This window comes from Stylophora pistillata, chromosome 14 (assembly GCF_964205215.1).
Source record: "Stylophora pistillata chromosome 14, jaStyPist1.2, whole genome shotgun sequence".
Taxonomy (NCBI): domain Eukaryota; kingdom Metazoa; phylum Cnidaria; class Anthozoa; order Scleractinia; family Pocilloporidae; genus Stylophora; species Stylophora pistillata.
The window spans coordinates 17,307,527-17,324,645 of record NC_142532.1 but is presented as its reverse complement, the minus strand read 5'-3'; the positions used below and the strand labels follow the sequence as shown (position 1 = coordinate 17,324,645).

At 39.6% G+C, this 17,119-nt stretch overlaps 1 pseudogene across 1 annotated transcript in view; it reads left to right on the top strand.

The window, feature by feature from the left end:
- Nucleotides 1-2,725: 2,725 nt before the first annotated feature.
- The window catches only part of LOC148716881 (uncharacterized), a 24,349-nt pseudogene continuing 9,955 nt past the window's right edge, over nt 2,726-17,119 (top strand). Inside the window, exons 1-4 of the transcript XR_015995634.1 lie at nt 2,726-3,359; nt 6,638-7,000; nt 13,048-13,359; nt 16,597-17,010. The product of XR_015995634.1 is annotated as an uncharacterized LOC148716881 (transcript). The remainder of the gene's footprint in view (nt 3,360-6,637; nt 7,001-13,047; nt 13,360-16,596; nt 17,011-17,119) is intronic.

Below are 17,119 nucleotides of genomic sequence, written 5' to 3'. Positions count from 1 at the left end.
TAATAATAATAATAATAATAATAATAATAATAATGACAATCTTTATACAGGGGGCTCACAACACTGGAGAGTGGTATTCTGTGAGGCCCTGTAAAATAAAAATAAGTAAAATAAAGTTATAGAAATGGAAAACAAATTACAAACATAAAAACTAAGTAATATACAGGGTGTGGGAACATGATAAAATCAGATCTCAACGCTAACTTAACGAAATACATGATTTTTCACTGTATGCTTAAAAATGAGAAAGGAGTGTTTGCTACCAGAATTCATAGATCCGCCGCCCAATGCCTACGCATAGACGGTTTGCATGAACTCCTATGTGTCTCACGTATTCGTTATACTTTCGGTGTAAAACTCAGCTGGGTGTCTAATAAAAAAATTTATATGACCCATCATGGGAAAGCCACCAATCGCACGATAGCGTGTCTGCCTTCATGTCGTGTTCTTGCTGGGTTCCATCCCGCGTTTGCTAATATTACAGTCATATCAAGTTACTGCTAACCACCAAACACATTTAATTAGAAATCTTGGACTTCTCAGGAAAAAGCAATCACACGAAAAAATTATTTTTAATCATATTTTTAATCAGATCCTGTTTTGACGATTTGAAGGGACCACGTATTGGAAAATTTTCTCACATAATGTGAGGAAAAGGTAAGGCTCTCTGGTGATTTCAGCCTGCTTTCAGGAGTTCCTTTTTTTTCAGGGGAAGCGCAATGGTGTAGCGGCAAAAGAATCGGCGGTCAGAAAAGAAGAAAAGTTGATTTCGGCTTTGGGTATTTCTTTTCCCCTCCCGTCATCATTTGTCGCCGACACAACTTTTCCAAAATGATTTGCATGATTGGATCCCGAGTTCTAAAATAATTTACCCTCAAGGTGGTGTCTCGTCAAATAGTTTTTACTCCATGATTAATTTTACACTTCTATGAAGATATATGTAAATTATGCGAATTTGATAATTGTCTTGTCGAAATAGTCAAATTCATTATTTTTACCCTATTCGAAAGTGTACGGACTGTACGCACGGCAGAATTCGACGTTATCATTTCCCGCTACTCCTGGAGGATGAATGACTAAAAATTTGTAATGCTGTTTCGTTAAGAATTTTAACCACTGTCAATCATCGAACGTTTTATTAAAGCCCATGATTCTTATCTGCGTCGTTAAACGATCAAGAGTTCAATCGAATTAAATTCTCCCTGGAGGTACATCCTGGAGAATTATTCCACATACTCCTTCAGGACTCTTGAACTTGGACCAGATCAATCCGTGGAGAAATGAAAAGTGTGGGCTTTAAAGGCTGAAGATGAAAACCCGACTTCCTGACCTCCTTGTCAGTTTAAAAGCGAAATGCGACAGCTGATAAATTAAAATAACTCCCTAATGTATTGAATGCCATTCTCTTTTGAAAGCTGATGCCACTTCTCAACTTACTAATTTGTTTGTTTGTTTCTTGGTTTTTTTGTTTTGTTTTTTTTTCATTTTTCAAATAAAAGGGGTGGACTTCGCATGAAACTCCTTCGTGAATTATTGATTACGCTATTACCCCACTTCAGAACTATCCAGCTTGTTACGACTTCCCAATATCAGTTTCCCGTCACACGAAAAGGAGTGATTCAGGATCTACTTTGCCTAGCAGATCCTAGCATGGCCAATTGAATTCGGTGTGCATGAGGAAGCTTCGTTCGGTAGCAATCATTCTCATATGTGCACGCAGGTTCAGTACAGGGCCTAACTTTGTTGAACCTCGCTAGAAAAGCGTGTTTTCAAAAACGAAAAGTTTTGACGCATAATAACGTTGAATGACGTTGGGCTGCTCTCGACAGACAGGCGGGCATCACCAGATGAATTGGCGCCAAACGATCTTTAATTTTAAATAAGGAAGACGAAAAGAAATACGGAAAACGAAAAGTTAATCACAACAGTAACATGAGCCGAATACAAAATAATGGAAAGAAAATTATAAAAAATTTTAAAAAAAAAGCAAACTGAAGGAATTAAAACTCACGACAAATAATACAAGGAAACCGAAAAAACACCTTCAAAAAAAGCAGGAACAGAGATGTTTCAAAATCATATGCTTTCAAATAAAATCAACCATTTTTGATTCTGAATATATATGAAGAAAATTGAGGACGAATGAAAATGGAGAAACGTCGAAAATGTGTTTATCAGTTTCTTATTTCGTCGAAGAGCAAAAGTTTTCCTTTGAATAATGGTAAAAAAAGCATCTCAACCGCCTTTTTTTTTTTAGGCAATTGTTGGTTTTAAAAATTTCCGAAGAGGCAGTCCTCTCGATTCAGGAGAAACCTTGTCATTCCCCTGTCATTATCGAAACATGAACTTATGGCACTGTGGCTTTAATAAGCTCTTGAAAGCAGACGCCTTCACAAATGCCATGCGTCAGACACTTGTACTCATTTCATAGCTCTGAAATCGTTATTTTCTCGATTGACAGCGAGTTTACTTCCCAGTGATTATTCACATCCCGAACTCCCCCATTTCCTCCGCTCCCCCCTCCCCCACCCCATCCTCAAAAGAAGTAGACTGATTTCCAGTTCCGCCTTAGATATTTAATGGTCTTATTTCTTCAATTTCTCTTCAGTTCTGTGTTTTTGTCGCCAATTCTCCACGTCGTTGTACTGATCTCTTTAAGACTGCAAGCAAGCAGGTGAAAGTATTATTTTAATTTTCCGAATTCAGTTGACCTTGATAAATTTTGCGAGCGACGTTCTTGCTTTTCCCTAATTGGCTTTGGGATCACCATCTGCCTGATAACTTTTGCGAGTCACGTTCTTGCTTTCCTTAATTGGCTCTGGGATCACCATCTGTCTGATTAGTTTTAAATATATACCTTGGTTCCAGGCCGTAACAGAAGAAGATTTATAGAGCTTTTTAACAAACCTCCACTACTTTAGCTTGGTTATCTTCGCGAACGTTTTCTTTCAGATTGCAAAGAGGAAACCGTATTTCAGAGCTGTTGACTCGATTTCTTTACGAGATGCAAGTACCCGTCATCTAAAACTATTTTGATATTCGAGAAGGCCCAGAAAAGGGAACTTCATACTCTTTCCGTTATTTACAAGAAGTTTTGATAAGATCTAGACCTGTCAACCGATCTATGGTTGCGAAAAAACTTCTCTTGCTTTTCCTCTTTTGCGGAGCGGGATTTACCTCAGCTATTTTGGAAGAACGGGAACAGAGATCACAATGCCGTAAACAAACGGTACTTTGCCCTTGCAAGGACAGGCGAGGAATGACTGGCCATGTGCTTGTAGTAACATGTAGTGACCAAAACCATCCCAATAATCCGCTTTGCCAAGGAAAAGCTTTATTCTCAGAGGAGTGTGGAAAAGGTGAGCTTGTATATTAAAGTGCACCTAAACCCAAAATTTTTTTTCGCTTAACGAAATAAGCGTGTTTTTGGGAGTATTTCTGTGCATAAATTTTTTATTTGCTTAAATCTTCAATTTTCTGTGCCCAGTCAAAATACGGAAAATCGGCCGCCATCTTGGCTCACGACCGAGTTTAAAGAGGAATGGTTCTAGCGGGTAATGTGACGTCAAATCGAGAACACGAAAGTCTGCATCTCACACATTTTCGCTTGTTTCGGAAGGTTGTCGTCGATATTTTCCGAAATATGCCGACTAGGTGTGTTGTATAAGGAATTTATGAAGCGCGATATCCTCTTGCAAATTTCGCGCGTTGCTACATCCTCCTACAACACACTTAGACGGCATATTTTCGGACAATATCGACTACAACCTTCCCAAACAAGTGACAATGTGTGAAATGCAGACTTTTGTGTTCTCGATTTGACGTCACATTACCTGATAGAACCATTTCTCTTTAAACTCGGTCGTGAGCCAAGATGGCGGCCAATTTTCTGTATTTTGACTGGGCACAGTTAAATTAAAGATTTGAGCAAATAAAAAAAATTTTGCACAGAAATACTCCAAAATATACGCTTATTTCGTTAAGCGAAAAAATTAGTTTGGGTTTAGGTGCACTTTAAAATTAAGGTGCTACTTTAATGTCATTCGTTAAGCTTATTAGAATGATTAAACGTGTGGAGATCTTGATCGTGTGAAATTTGTTAAGCTGTTGAGTAGACTCTATAGCCAGTTTGGCCGATTTGAAATTAGTTGCGCAATTCGAAAAATATATAAAGTGATCAAGGAGGGGGACACTATTTCACACTTGCAACGTCAAATTATAGTTCCAAGATTAATAATTGATTTGACACTACTTCAAAACCTTCAAAGAAAAGTAGAGCTTGAGGAATTGCCAAAAATGATGGTATTAATGATGAAAAAGATAAGGCAAATTTCTTAAAACCTGAAATATGTTGTCCCAGATTCAAGGCCTCAATTTTGTAAGCCTTTAACTCCCAGAAGTGATGAACATGTATCTTCCTGTTAAGTTCATTTTTTCTGTCATGATGGGGTAGGATTGCGATGGATAAAAGAATTTCACTCAGAGCACCTGCATCGGCTACATAAGACCAGATGGAACAAGGTCCGGGAATGTTTTATTGCTCTCACTTAGGTAATACATGTATGAGGTGACATTCTGTAACACTTTCCCCCGAAATATCCATACATTACCCAGCAAACAGGTAATGAGAATATATATATGGTACAATACTTTTTTTAACTTGGAGTTTACACCTAGCGTTACCAGCTACTTTATGGGTAATCATGGTCTTATCAGGTCGAAGTTTTTGTCCTGATCTAATATTAAATTCTGATAACTATTTTTCAAGGAAATCTGTAGCAGGTGGAGGGGGGAATAAACAGTTAGATCTTGGGATCAAAGAGTTCTTTGTATGGAAGTTTCATTTACATACAAGCAGAATTTTTTTAACCCCAAAATTATTGTTGTGATGAATTTGCAGGCATGAATTTGTAAACTGGATTTCTGACTTATCATATGGCTGCTTACCATACCCTCCGTTTGGATTGTTTTTGTGAATCAATAATATATTCAGTTCTTTACATTCAGTTCTTAATGACCGAGCGGGAGGTCTATATGGGAGAATCTTGACCGAGGTCGCCAGTACAGACCTCACTGCGTTCGGTCTGTACCAACGACCGAGGTCAAGATTCTCCCATACAGACCGACCTAGGTCAGTTAATAAGATGTTGATTATATGGCTGTGTCTTATGTGCCAATTTTTTATATTCTTTGTACCTTTTTTTCTAGACCGGTCTAGATGCCAGTCTAGATGGGAAAATCTAGACCGCTTTCAATATTGATTTCAGCCAATCAAATTCGTGAATTCGGTAGTTCCCAGTCCTTGTGAGACATAGCCATATAATAAAGTGAAATATTAAACAATTTGATATTATAAATGAAAGTGGAGAAGCATTCATTATTCTTATTTACCTCTTGTACAAATTGTAAATGTAGGACTTAGTCCACTGAGTGACCCAATCTATTCCAATATATTAAAACATGCTCTGTTCCTTAAAATACAAAATCCAGTTTTCATAGCTTTAAATGAAAATTTTACGTTTTGTTTACCCTGTTCCATTAGGCCCTAAATCTTCCCCTTGGGTGGGTAATCAAGGAAAGTTTGGTTGCACATGTTCATAATGGTGTTAAAACTTTAACTCCCTAGAATCGACTAGTAATTCTCCCTACTGAGTACTAGTATTTGTTGTGAATTAGGCAAAGGAATTTGGTGTGACATCAAGATAACAGTGTTATGTAGCAGATAAGCTTTTCTGTTGTCTTAACATGCTTGTAAGAGAACATACAGGAATCATATGGAATAATTATTTACTTTTCACTTCTGGGTGGTAGATGGTTCAAACCGTGACAAGGAAGACTTTCGGTTTTGGAAGTTAAACTAAATATTTCATGTTTTTATAAAAGTTAGCATGGTATTATCAATTGTAAATAAAGATTGGGATGTGCTAATCAGCTCTCTCTTGAAACTTTGATGTCTATTAACCAAGGTTGTTGGTCAAAGTTTAAGTTTTCAGGGAAAATTTGACCGAAGCTCAAGGGAAAGTAAAAGTATTTTGAGTAAATAGGGAGTTTGATGTAATCGAGTTTGAATTAGTGGGGTTCTACTTTACATTGTTCATATGACTAGTTTTTTAATTTTGTTGCAAGTGTCATCATAAAATGGTGTTAAACCAGTTAGTTCAAGGCCAGAGGGGCTTTGCAGCACTGGTGCAATAGTTGTGTGTTGGTTAACACAGCTTGCTATTTGCATGTTGATCTAACTTTGTTGTGGTTTCAATTTGAATTTCCATGTTGGTCAAAATATTAGATAACTTGAGAGATTTTGGGGGCAAAATAGTAAAGGCAGGGGCAAACTTGTGTTACTGCAGGGGACAAAGGTGGTCGGGCAAACTTGCTATGAGGTGAAACCTACAGCTACGTCAGAAATAATTTTCCAATTAATAAAAAGTAACTTAACAAACATGTTTTACTGAGGGCATTGTTTATAGATATTATTTCAAGTAGGGTGTGTTGTATGGAAAGAATAATTGCATACATGCCACCTCTTCTGGATTATCCAGTAGTCTCCTGGATACAGAATAAGTCTCCCGATCTTCTGTGTGGCTCACCATAGTAAGAGTATAGTAATGATTAATCATTTGGTTGCTGTCTAATTTAGTGAACTTTTCATCAAAGCGGCACAGACGTGACACTGGAAATTGTATGAATGGAATCATACCAGGATCCCCCCACACCTCTGATAAAGACCCCCAAGCACAGATGATCAGTGGAAGTAGTATAACACGTGTTGTGGATGACAGCCCCACATTTAAATGCTAAGTCCATTCAAACTTTTCAGCAAATGTAACTTGGCTGTTTAATGGCAAACCTCTGGGGAAAAAGTGGTATCATTCATTTGCATCTTGCAAACGAAATTTAGAAGTCAAATACATTTCAAAAAGTGACGAAGGAAACTACACGTGTGTTGTGACAAACGAGAAGGGGAAACAGGCGTCAGCTCGTGTTAAGTTAAATGTGAATGGTAGGTAACCACCTGTAAAGGTTTGTACTGTAATCTTTGGAGCAAGCTTTTCCCGCTCAGAGCCCACGTATAACACATGTAGCTCAGCCAGGTCATCCCCTGTTATCCTTAAATTATAATACAGACTGAGCAGGCTATAGTGCTATATTCTAGTGCTATATAGAGTTATCTCTTTAATTAATGTGTGTCTGACAGGTTTAGGAAACTGTTGTCTTTAATCAAGTGAAATGATCTCAGGAGATTGATGCTTTTCTCTGCTCAAGAAAGCAAGGAACAATTGGAGATGATGATAATAGGGAGTGAAAAAAGCTAAAAGTTTTGATCTCTCAGTAAATAGGGTATTTATTGTGGCAAGGGTATGGCCAGCTATTGCATTTTAATCGTAAGACATTAAATGATGAGTTACAATGTCCTCGGTGCCATGTAAATGCAGTTGGATAATGGTGGAGAGCCTTGAATTTGTGAAAATACAGCCAGAGAAAACTGGAAAGTTATTTTTAGGGCCTTGAAAAAGGTTTGGACATTCAAACAAAATTTTGAAAGCTAATTGTGCACTTGATTTGAATCAATTATTTTTCCAAACTGCCTTAAGTAAGGAAGACCTTTAAGTGTCAATGTGTTTAGCCTAAGGAGACTAATTGGTGACACTATAATTAAAATACACTTACAAAAATTATATATTTGCACGAAAATGATTAAAAATTTAAAGTTTAGAGAGCTAAAATATTACTATTGACTACAAAGATTACAGCACTTGCTGTTATTAATTACAATCTCGTCTAGGTTCAGTTTTCTTATTTTGTTTATGAAAACACAAACTTGGCGAATCCCTTTGATTTTTAGTGAGTTTTGACCACAAAAATGGCCCGAGATATCTGACAGAGTGCTTGCAATAGCAAATAGTTTCAAGATGTGGTGATACAAAGTCACAGTGACTATTCCGTAGCGAATTTGAAGAGCCTTTGCTAACAAATAATTCAGAAACGCTGTCGGGTAAAAGACCATGTTTGACTTTGTACATAATTACTGTGATATCCTGAAGCCGTCTATTATATAAAGAGGGTATATCAGCACGCCCTAGGAGTTCTTCATATGTAGCAGAGTGGGATTTATAAATAACCCTTAGGGCTCGTTCTTGTAATCGTTCTAACTTCTTTTGTCAGATGATTTGCAAAAATGCCAGGTTAGATAGCAGTAAGTTAAATATGGCAGTATAAAAGATTTCTACAATAATAGCTTGGCCTTGCAGTGTATTAAGTTCCGAAGACGTGAGAGTACTCCAACTTTCTGGCTTGCCTTAGTACATAATTTGCTAATATGCTCAGTGAAGTTGAGATTTTCATCTATATGAACTCCTAGTAGTTTGATTGGTTCTGTGTTCGCATTAGCTAGATCGTTTATACTCAGCGTTTGTCGCTCTTATCTTTAGCGAGTTTTCGTGGATTGATGTTTAGAGACTGAAACTTGTCTGGATTGGCCAGTAGAAAATTGTTCGAATACCATGACAGTGCTTTCTGGCCCTGTGTTTTCATTCTGCATCGTACTATTTCATGTTCCCTTCCTTTGACGTACATTTGATGGTCATCAGCATACATTGTTAAATTTACGTCTTTGACATGAGCTGACATATCGTTCTGGTAGATGTTCCATAGTAAGGGACCGAAAGACGATCCTTGAGGGCATCCCCGTTTCATCTTTATCCAGTCGCTAGTAGCATCGCACATTTTTACTCGGTTTAGTCTGTCCGCAAAAAATGATCGCATAAGGTTAAGTGATCGTCTTCCAAATCCATAAGCCTCTAGTTTCTTTACCGTCAGAGAGTGGCTGAGAGAATCGAAGGCCTTACTCATATCTGTAGATAGTACTGATACCAGTTGCTTACCATCAACAGCCTAGCTGTTTCCAGTCCGCAATCAGCATAAGCAAGGTTGTTTCGCAATAATGTCTCTTTCTGTAAGCTGTCGTTCTGTAGTACAAAATTTCATCATAATGGCTTGTCACCTGATTGCTGAACAGGAGTTCAAATATATTGTCGACAGCTATAAGGGAGGTGATAAGGCGATAATTTCTAGCATCCTGTCGATCTCCCTTTTTAAATGCAGGTGTCCACTCACCCCTTTGTCCATGCACTGGGCCAGGTACCCTGCTCTATGCAGTTGTTATAGAGGATGGTTAACGATGCCGCTCGGTTCCTTTAGCCACATATTCTTAAGTAATTTTGGTGGTATTCCTGTGTCCCATCCGCTGGACTTCTTTGGATTGATCTTTTCCAGTGCCTGTTCTACTTCAGCCAGTGAGAAGAGCTTGAATTCAAAATTGGATCGTTTGTGGGCTTCTTCGTATGGTCTTAACACTGCTGTGGTCGCTGAGATCCTCTTCTGTGATGTTATTCACATGGTCTCCACCAATACTCAGTGCCACATTAGTGAAATATTTGGCTAGTATCTCTGCCACTTCCGTTTGATCCCTAACGGCATTATCTCCCTACGTTTTAAGGCGTATTGTTGCCGATTCTTTACTCTTATTGCTGATAAAAGGCTTGAACGTGTCATAGAATTTCGATGGTCTTGATTTGTGTTCGTCCGCCTTAGTATACCAGTATGCTTTGATTGCTTTTCTACGCTCTCGTGTAGCTATATTTTGATATTTCCTTTTCAGTTCTAGATTCTCAGCGGTGCGGTCTTCAGCAAACTTTTTAGCGTACTTCCTTTTGTTTCTCAGAGCCCTTTTCCATTCCTGTGTCATGTAAGGGATATCCTTTTCCCTTACTCTTTTCCTTTTGATTGGCGCATGCCGATTAACAATATTTTCAAAAAGTCCTCTCCAATAATCATATTTGTCATCTACACAGGTGAAGATGTCACTGACGTACCAAGGTGCATTAATTAGGTCTTCGTTAAACAATTCGAAGTCAGTATTCTTAGTTTGCCTAAATGTTATGGTCTTAGGCTTATGCTTGCAAGCTTTATCAGTCAGTTCTCCATAAATCAAACAGTGGTCGCTTATTTCGGGATGATACACTCCGCATCTTGTAAACATCTATAGGGTGTTGGTGAGCAACACGTCTAAGAGCGTTTGGGAATACGTTGTAACTCTGGTAGGCTCAGTTAGTAGGCATGTCAGGTTGTATAATTGCTCCAGATCTCTCAGCATCTTCCCCTTACCTCGGTTAGGAGTAAGTCGATCCATGTTCAAGTCAACTAGAATAACCATGCACTGCTTTTGAAGACATGCCCATTGACAAATGTCATTCATTTCGTCCTCAACGTTTTGTTGATAGTTTGTACCCCTGGGGTCATTATTCTTTCTGGATTGTTTAGGCAGTCTATCAAGCGCCAGGAACAGTATTTCTCTCTTACCAGTATTGCATTCTACCGCTATAGCTTTCAGCGTCTTGTAGGCTTCTGGCAGTTTCAGTTTTTTAGAGAGTATGGCTGTAGAAAAGTAGGCGATAAGCCTGCCTCCTCCTTTGGCTCTGTCTTTGCGATAAAGCCGGTATCCTTGTAGACTGAACTGGTCGTCCGGATACGAGCGATCAATTTTAGTTTCCGATACAATAAATATATGCGCTTTCAGTTTATCGTTCAGTAATTTTAGTTCTTTGAACTTGTTTTGTATGCTATAAATATTCAGATGTGCAACAAAAGCGCCGCTTGGATTGTTTTTCCTTTCTTCCAGAATCGAGCTCACCTGGGAATTCGGAAGGTTTTTACACACCGAATGCAAATATGGCGTCCAATTTGAATTGCCATTGTTCTGGACTGACGAGCCTCTCACACATGTAATAATCCTTTTGTATTTCCACGTGAAGACGAGGTTAGTGAGTCCAGAACAATGGCAATTCAAATTGGACGCCGTATTTGCATTCGGTGTATTAACATAGTCATGCATTTTCAGAGTAGCTCGCTTCCATCGTGATGTTAGTTGCAGTTGTTAGCATCTGTTTGAAACGGGTAATCCGTTCGCGAAGGGAAGACTCTACGATAAGCAAGTCCAATCAATATAAGGATAATCCAAGTAGTACTTGAAGGCAGCCTTGGTTAAACCTAGGCATTTGGCATGCACCCATGAATTACAATCGGCACACAGCGGGGAATCTTGATTCGATCGAACGTTCTTGCTGCACTGCTTGCAGGGATATTTCGGTTGTTTCATGCTGTTGCTCGGTCCAGGGTTTGTTTGAACGTCTCCCGCGTTAATGATACGTTGAAGTTGAAAAGTACTATTCCCGTTCGCAGTGTATTGAACCCTCGAATTTAAAGATGCTTTTCCGCGGCCACAGCTTGATGCTGCCTGATGTTTTTCAAAGTTTCGGCTACTTGTCTCGCCTCCCATCTCACAACAGAACAAGGCCCGTAAAATAAAAATGTATCTTCTTCGTAGCAGACGTTCAACAGACCGGTGACGAGCATAGAAGTAGGATGTGAAGGTGTAGTCTGATCGTCCGGGTGAGTGTAGTCCTGAGAAGGACTGTTGTCGCTGGTAGTGACTGACGTTTCGACAACCTGTGCGGAAGTCATCATCGGAGTCAAGTGAATGATTGGTGTCAGTAGAATGTTCTTATTCCAGTTCGTGTGAGATTATCGGTTGGTTTTGCCGTGATGTTATTGGCTGTAAGACTGAAGTGACGTAAGTCAGTCGTGATTGGTCTGTTTCGATCTGTCGGTAAAGTTAAGTCGTTCTTTTTCGGTCGTTTGTGATGTTTATGTCGTGAATGAGTCGATTGCATGGAGCGGGTAGTTTTTGACATCTGTTTAGGGGAGTCTGTTCTAAGTTAGTAAACCAGCTTTCCAGAGTCAGTCGTTGAAAATAGTCAGTGCTGTAGGTTAGGCATTGCGTAGAGTCCTAGTCAATGTTGTGGTTGGTAAGTCGATGGTGTTTAGCAATGTGATTGCTGACATCACCTTTCCTCGTCGCCCGTCTGTGTTCAGTCAGTCTTGTTGTGAGGTTTCTGCCAGCCTCACCGATGTAGGAGGCTTCGCAGTCGGAACAATTGATCTTATAAATCGTTCCCTGTCTGTTCCTCGGTTCGTCTTTGTCTTTAACGTTGGTTAGTAACTGACGTAGTGTGGTGATGGGTTTCTGGGCGACGCGGATATTGAAGGATAGTAAGATGCGCGAGATGTTTTCAGACATGCCTTTTATGTACGGTATGGTTGCTGTAGTCGTAGGGGTTGCGGTGTCGTTTGTTTCGGTAGTGGTAGTGGGTCGGTGAGTGTTTCGTCCGATGAAGTCATTGTTGTACGACGACGTCAGTCACTACCACCGACAACAGTCCTTCTCAGGACTACACTCGCCCGGACGATCAGACTACACCTTCGCATGTTACCCCCGGGTTCAAACCATTTACTGCATAGAAGTAATAATCAGTCGCAGCATCATTGATTCGCCATGATCCGCCAAGACACAAATCGCTCGCACATCCAAACAAAATCAAAATCAACTCAGCTAAAACTCCCGCTCAGAGACGCCAAGTAGTCTTGCAAAACTGCTTAACAATCTGCAAAGTATACTAGACATTTCTTTAATTAAGGATGCTCTGGCGCTCTAAACCTGGCCTGCTTTCGATGGGAAGGGATTTTTATGAGAACACTCTAAAACACGTCCATACTATTTGTCGTTATTTTTCTGGTAAGATCTTTGTGAGACAGCCAAATAGCTTAGTAAAAAGTCTTTAAATTTGCTCATTGTTGATGGTTGTAATTGGTAAAGTTTAAAAAGAATTGTTTAAAAACTAATTTTTCTAAGGAATCAGTCCTCTAGTGGAGAATGTGGAATTTTTGCCCCAAACTTCTTCAGCGACTCTTCCATATACGCTGTACCATGAATATAGGAGAACGAAAAAAAAAATGCAGAAAAAGTCTTTAAACTTGCTCACAAATATTTGTTGTTAGTGCTGATGCAGTGGACTAGAACTGCATGCTGTTCAGGATTACATTAACTTGCATTTTATTATCACTGAAGATACTTTAATTAACTTGGCTTTGATTTAGAGGAAAAGGTTGCAGTAACAATTGACTCTTACAGAGTCCTCTGTTTAATTTTAGAAAAAAGTGCCCCAGTTATAGAGTCTGCAAGACCTGAACCTGGGGACACAGTCTTCATTGGAACCACAGCTAACATAACCTGTAGCATCCGAAGCTCTGATCAATCAGTAGTTGGTTCAGTTATGAAGAATGGCACAGAGGATAATGAACAACTGAAGTATGAGTATCATCATATAATAGAAAAAGATAAGCCTAGCCTCTTACTTACTAAACTGGAAATTAAGAACATCACAATGGAAGATGCTGGAAACTACACGTGTCGGGCCGATGGATATGGCATGACGTCATTCAGAACAGTTCTTCTTGAAGTTGGTATGGTAAATTACTCTTATATTTATTTAGTATTTGGTTATACAGTACCATTTACTCCATTTAGTGAAGAATTATGTGTTAATTTATTTGTACCCCTCATCTTACTGTGCTTCTCTCTCTCTCTCTGTGCTTTTGTAGGTTTTTCTCCCCAAAAAACTTCGGTTTTGATGTTCATTGCAGTTTGCAGAATTTCCATTTTTTTATCATTTGATTTTTGTCAAAAATACTAATGGGATTTTCAGATTATCCTAATATGTTGTGTTCCATTTGTCCTATATGGGTTCATGTTTTTTTTCCATGTGAGTGGCAATTGCATGATCTTGTCACCACTGCATCAGATAGATTACGGTTTTGATAACAGAAGGTACGTTTTTTATTGGGAGGGGTGGGCCGGGGCTTCGGAGGGGAGGGTCATTAGTTTATATTTTACAAATTGGGAAGGGTCAAACCTGTTTGATACGCAGCCGGCGGAGGGTCCGGAGGGTCATAGCTTTTCTTTTTTGGCAAGGAAAAAACTACTCCATGTCGGTTAGTTGACTTTTAATTATTTGTTACCAAACGCGCGAAGTGTATCATGAAACCTAAAACTTATATATACAAGCAAAGCTGCCAGTCTAAATCAATCTACATCATTTTAAACAGATGTCAAAATATTATGTCAAAAAACTATCTTGTCCCAACTAAGGTAATTGTCTCTCTCGATCCGTGTCCGCTTTCGTCCATATTTTGACGTCGGTAATGTTTCCGCGCGGGGTTCTGGTATAAAATTAGTGTCCGGTGACGATTCGTTACTTGAGCTACTCGGGCTTGAACCGACAACTCGATCTACTACATCATTTTGCGAGTCAGTTTCCACCTCGGAAAGTGACGAGATCACTTGTTGCTGTACATTTCTGAGTGGGGGTTTCCAAGGTTGTTGACGCCCCATTAAATTGTACAGCAAGCTACCAATGTGCGCTTTTATCATCGCGACTTTTTCAGCTTTCTTCCCGTTGAAGGTGATCTTGTGATGGGAAAAGTACAAGGATAGTTCGTCCACCCTCAATGAAGACAGCTTATCGGAGTTGTACAGTCCAACCCAGTCAATGTCACTGTACTCCCAGTTCAGCCGTTCCATTCGCTCCAGTTTCAGTCTACTCTTTCTTTTTCTCCTTGCGCATTTTTGTCTGGGCAAGGTGCTCAACATACTCTGCTACAAGCTTTTCAGGGACAATGCATTTACCTGAAAACCTTCTAATAGCCTCACTGTCCCTACTGACTACTTCACTTTCCTCAAACATTCGCTTAATCTGAGCTCGAGGCTGGAAGTCATCCGGCTCACGGCCATCGGTGGGAGTTGCACTCCAAGAGAGACAATGGAAGTTTGGTAGCCTGCCATAGTCTGGATATGGTCATCGAGTTGGAAGTGGAGCGCTGGTAGTCTCATCCCTCTCGCAAAATTTACATAGTTTGCCACTTCTCTCTTTACACGACATTCGCCTATACTCCATATAAAGCTTATCTTTCTCACAAAATGCTATTTGAGAACTCAGTTTATTCGCCCTTTGGGTTCGGGAACCACCCCAGATCTTCATCTTTCCACTTCTCTGGACTTGTACTTTCACTTGTTCCCGCACCAGATCTGCTACCAACAGAGTCAGAGGAGTAGCGGGCATCCTTTTTGGAATGGCGAGTCGGCAAACAGCCACAATAGCCACAAGTTGCTCCCTCTGACCTCATGAAATCCTGGCATTCTCCACAAGCGTATTTTCCTCTTTCTATTCCTCGCACATCCTTGCCCATTTTCAAGTTTTGACCGTGCAACGCCACGCAATTAACTGCTTTGTGCGCAGACACGGTTATGTCAGCAACACTTCCGGTGAGTTATTTTCACTTCCGGTTATTTTTGTCTTGGAGGGGGTAGGGGGAGGGTCAGATCCTTTTTGTTTAGGCATTTATGAAGGGTCATGCATTAATCCAATCTGGAAAGTGGGATGGCCACGACTTTTTTGGTGAAAAATTTCTAAAATACCCTGCCCACCTCCCCCCCCCCCATCAAAAACGTACCTTCCCTAACAGGGATATTTTTGGTTTTGATGGCTTTTCATGTGGTTATTTGGTTTTGATCAAATGTTTTTGCAGTTTTGCAGTTAAACGTTAACTAATACTAAGATTGACTGTATCATACTTGACAATATCTTATTCCTTATTATATATTGTAAATCCAAAACACCTGTTTGCATGGATAATGTCAGGAAATCTGAATTAATCTTTCACAGTTTTCATGCTTTGAAAATACTAGCTATCTTTGATATTGGGAGAAGAATTGAAAATCCCTTAACAGAATATTGGACTGAGTTGACTGGATAGGAAGGAGACGACAACAACAGCAACATTGACTTTATATTTGAAATTGCAGAAATAAAGGCCTTTGTAGCCTGCAGTTGGCAAAGCTATTCTAGGCGGGCTACCTAAACTGACATTGTATAGGCTCTTTCTCTCTCTCTCTCTCTCTCTCTCTCTCTCTCTCTCTCTCTCTGTCTCTCTCTCTCTCTCTCTCTCTCTCTCTCTCTCTCTCTCTAGGCGTAAAGCGCACCACTTTTGTAACCTTTTGTATCTCAAGTAATGACTCGTTGAGGAATGCTGAAAAAGTCGTAATTAAAGCGTGCATGGGTCTATCAGTGTTTCGTTCGTGTTATGTTAAAATTTCAAAAGAACTGACGCATTTTACTATTTTTTATTAACTTTTCAAAAGCGAAATGTAACCTTTGTGGCACCCTTTGGGGTAAGGGTGCATTTTAAAGGGTAATCGGCATATTCCACGGCAATTAATCGATAGATCGATAGCTAAGCAAGAGGTGCCAGTTTGGTAACTTGTGTTTCGACAATATGAAAGAAGTTGTGATGTTTTGATTACAAGGTGTTTATGCTTCAGCGTCAAATGAGAAAAACATTCTCATTGTTGTCTTATACAAATTTATTTGCTTCTTCTTGAATTCTTAAGGCACAGTTGTCTTTCTTTGAATATTTTTATTTCCAAGGACTAATTGTTTGTTTCTCTGGCCACCAGATGGTGAATTTCAAATAGGTTTAGCTCAGAGCCATCTAGATGTACTTTTTTTAGCTTGTATGTTTTATTTTCCACGGGGTATCTTAAGGGAATCCCCTCCTTTGGCATTTGTAAATTACTTGTATGTGTACACTGGAAAAACAAAACTTACAAGCTGAAGATAACTGTTGTTTTGAATTATATTGTAGAGCCATGTCCAGCCGGTTTTTATTGCCCTCCAGGAGAAAGTGGTCGCATTCAATGTCCTCAGGGAACATACCAGCCAAACATTAGCCAGACGTCTGAACAGGCCTGTAAACCATGTCCAGCCGGTTTTTATTGCCCTCCAGAGGCAACTGGTCCCATTCAATGTCCAGTGGGGACATACCAGCCAAACATTAATCAGACATTTAAACATGTCTGTATACAATGTACAGCCGGTTTTTATTGCCCACCAGGAGGAAGTGGTCGCATTCAGTGTCCTCAAGGAACATACCAACCAAACATTAGCCAGTCATCTGAACAGGCGTGTAAACCTTGTCCTTTCTTTACTAAATCATCAAAGAATCTAGGTGGTGTTCGACCAATTTTAGATGAAGCCGACTGTCCGGAAAAAAGCCCAGGTAAAGGTACTGGCTCTGCAAACCAATGTTAGAGAGAATAATTTGCCTTATTTTCTTTTCTCTGTTTCAAGAAAGAGCCCGCAACCTCCTCAAACATTCAGATAAAAAA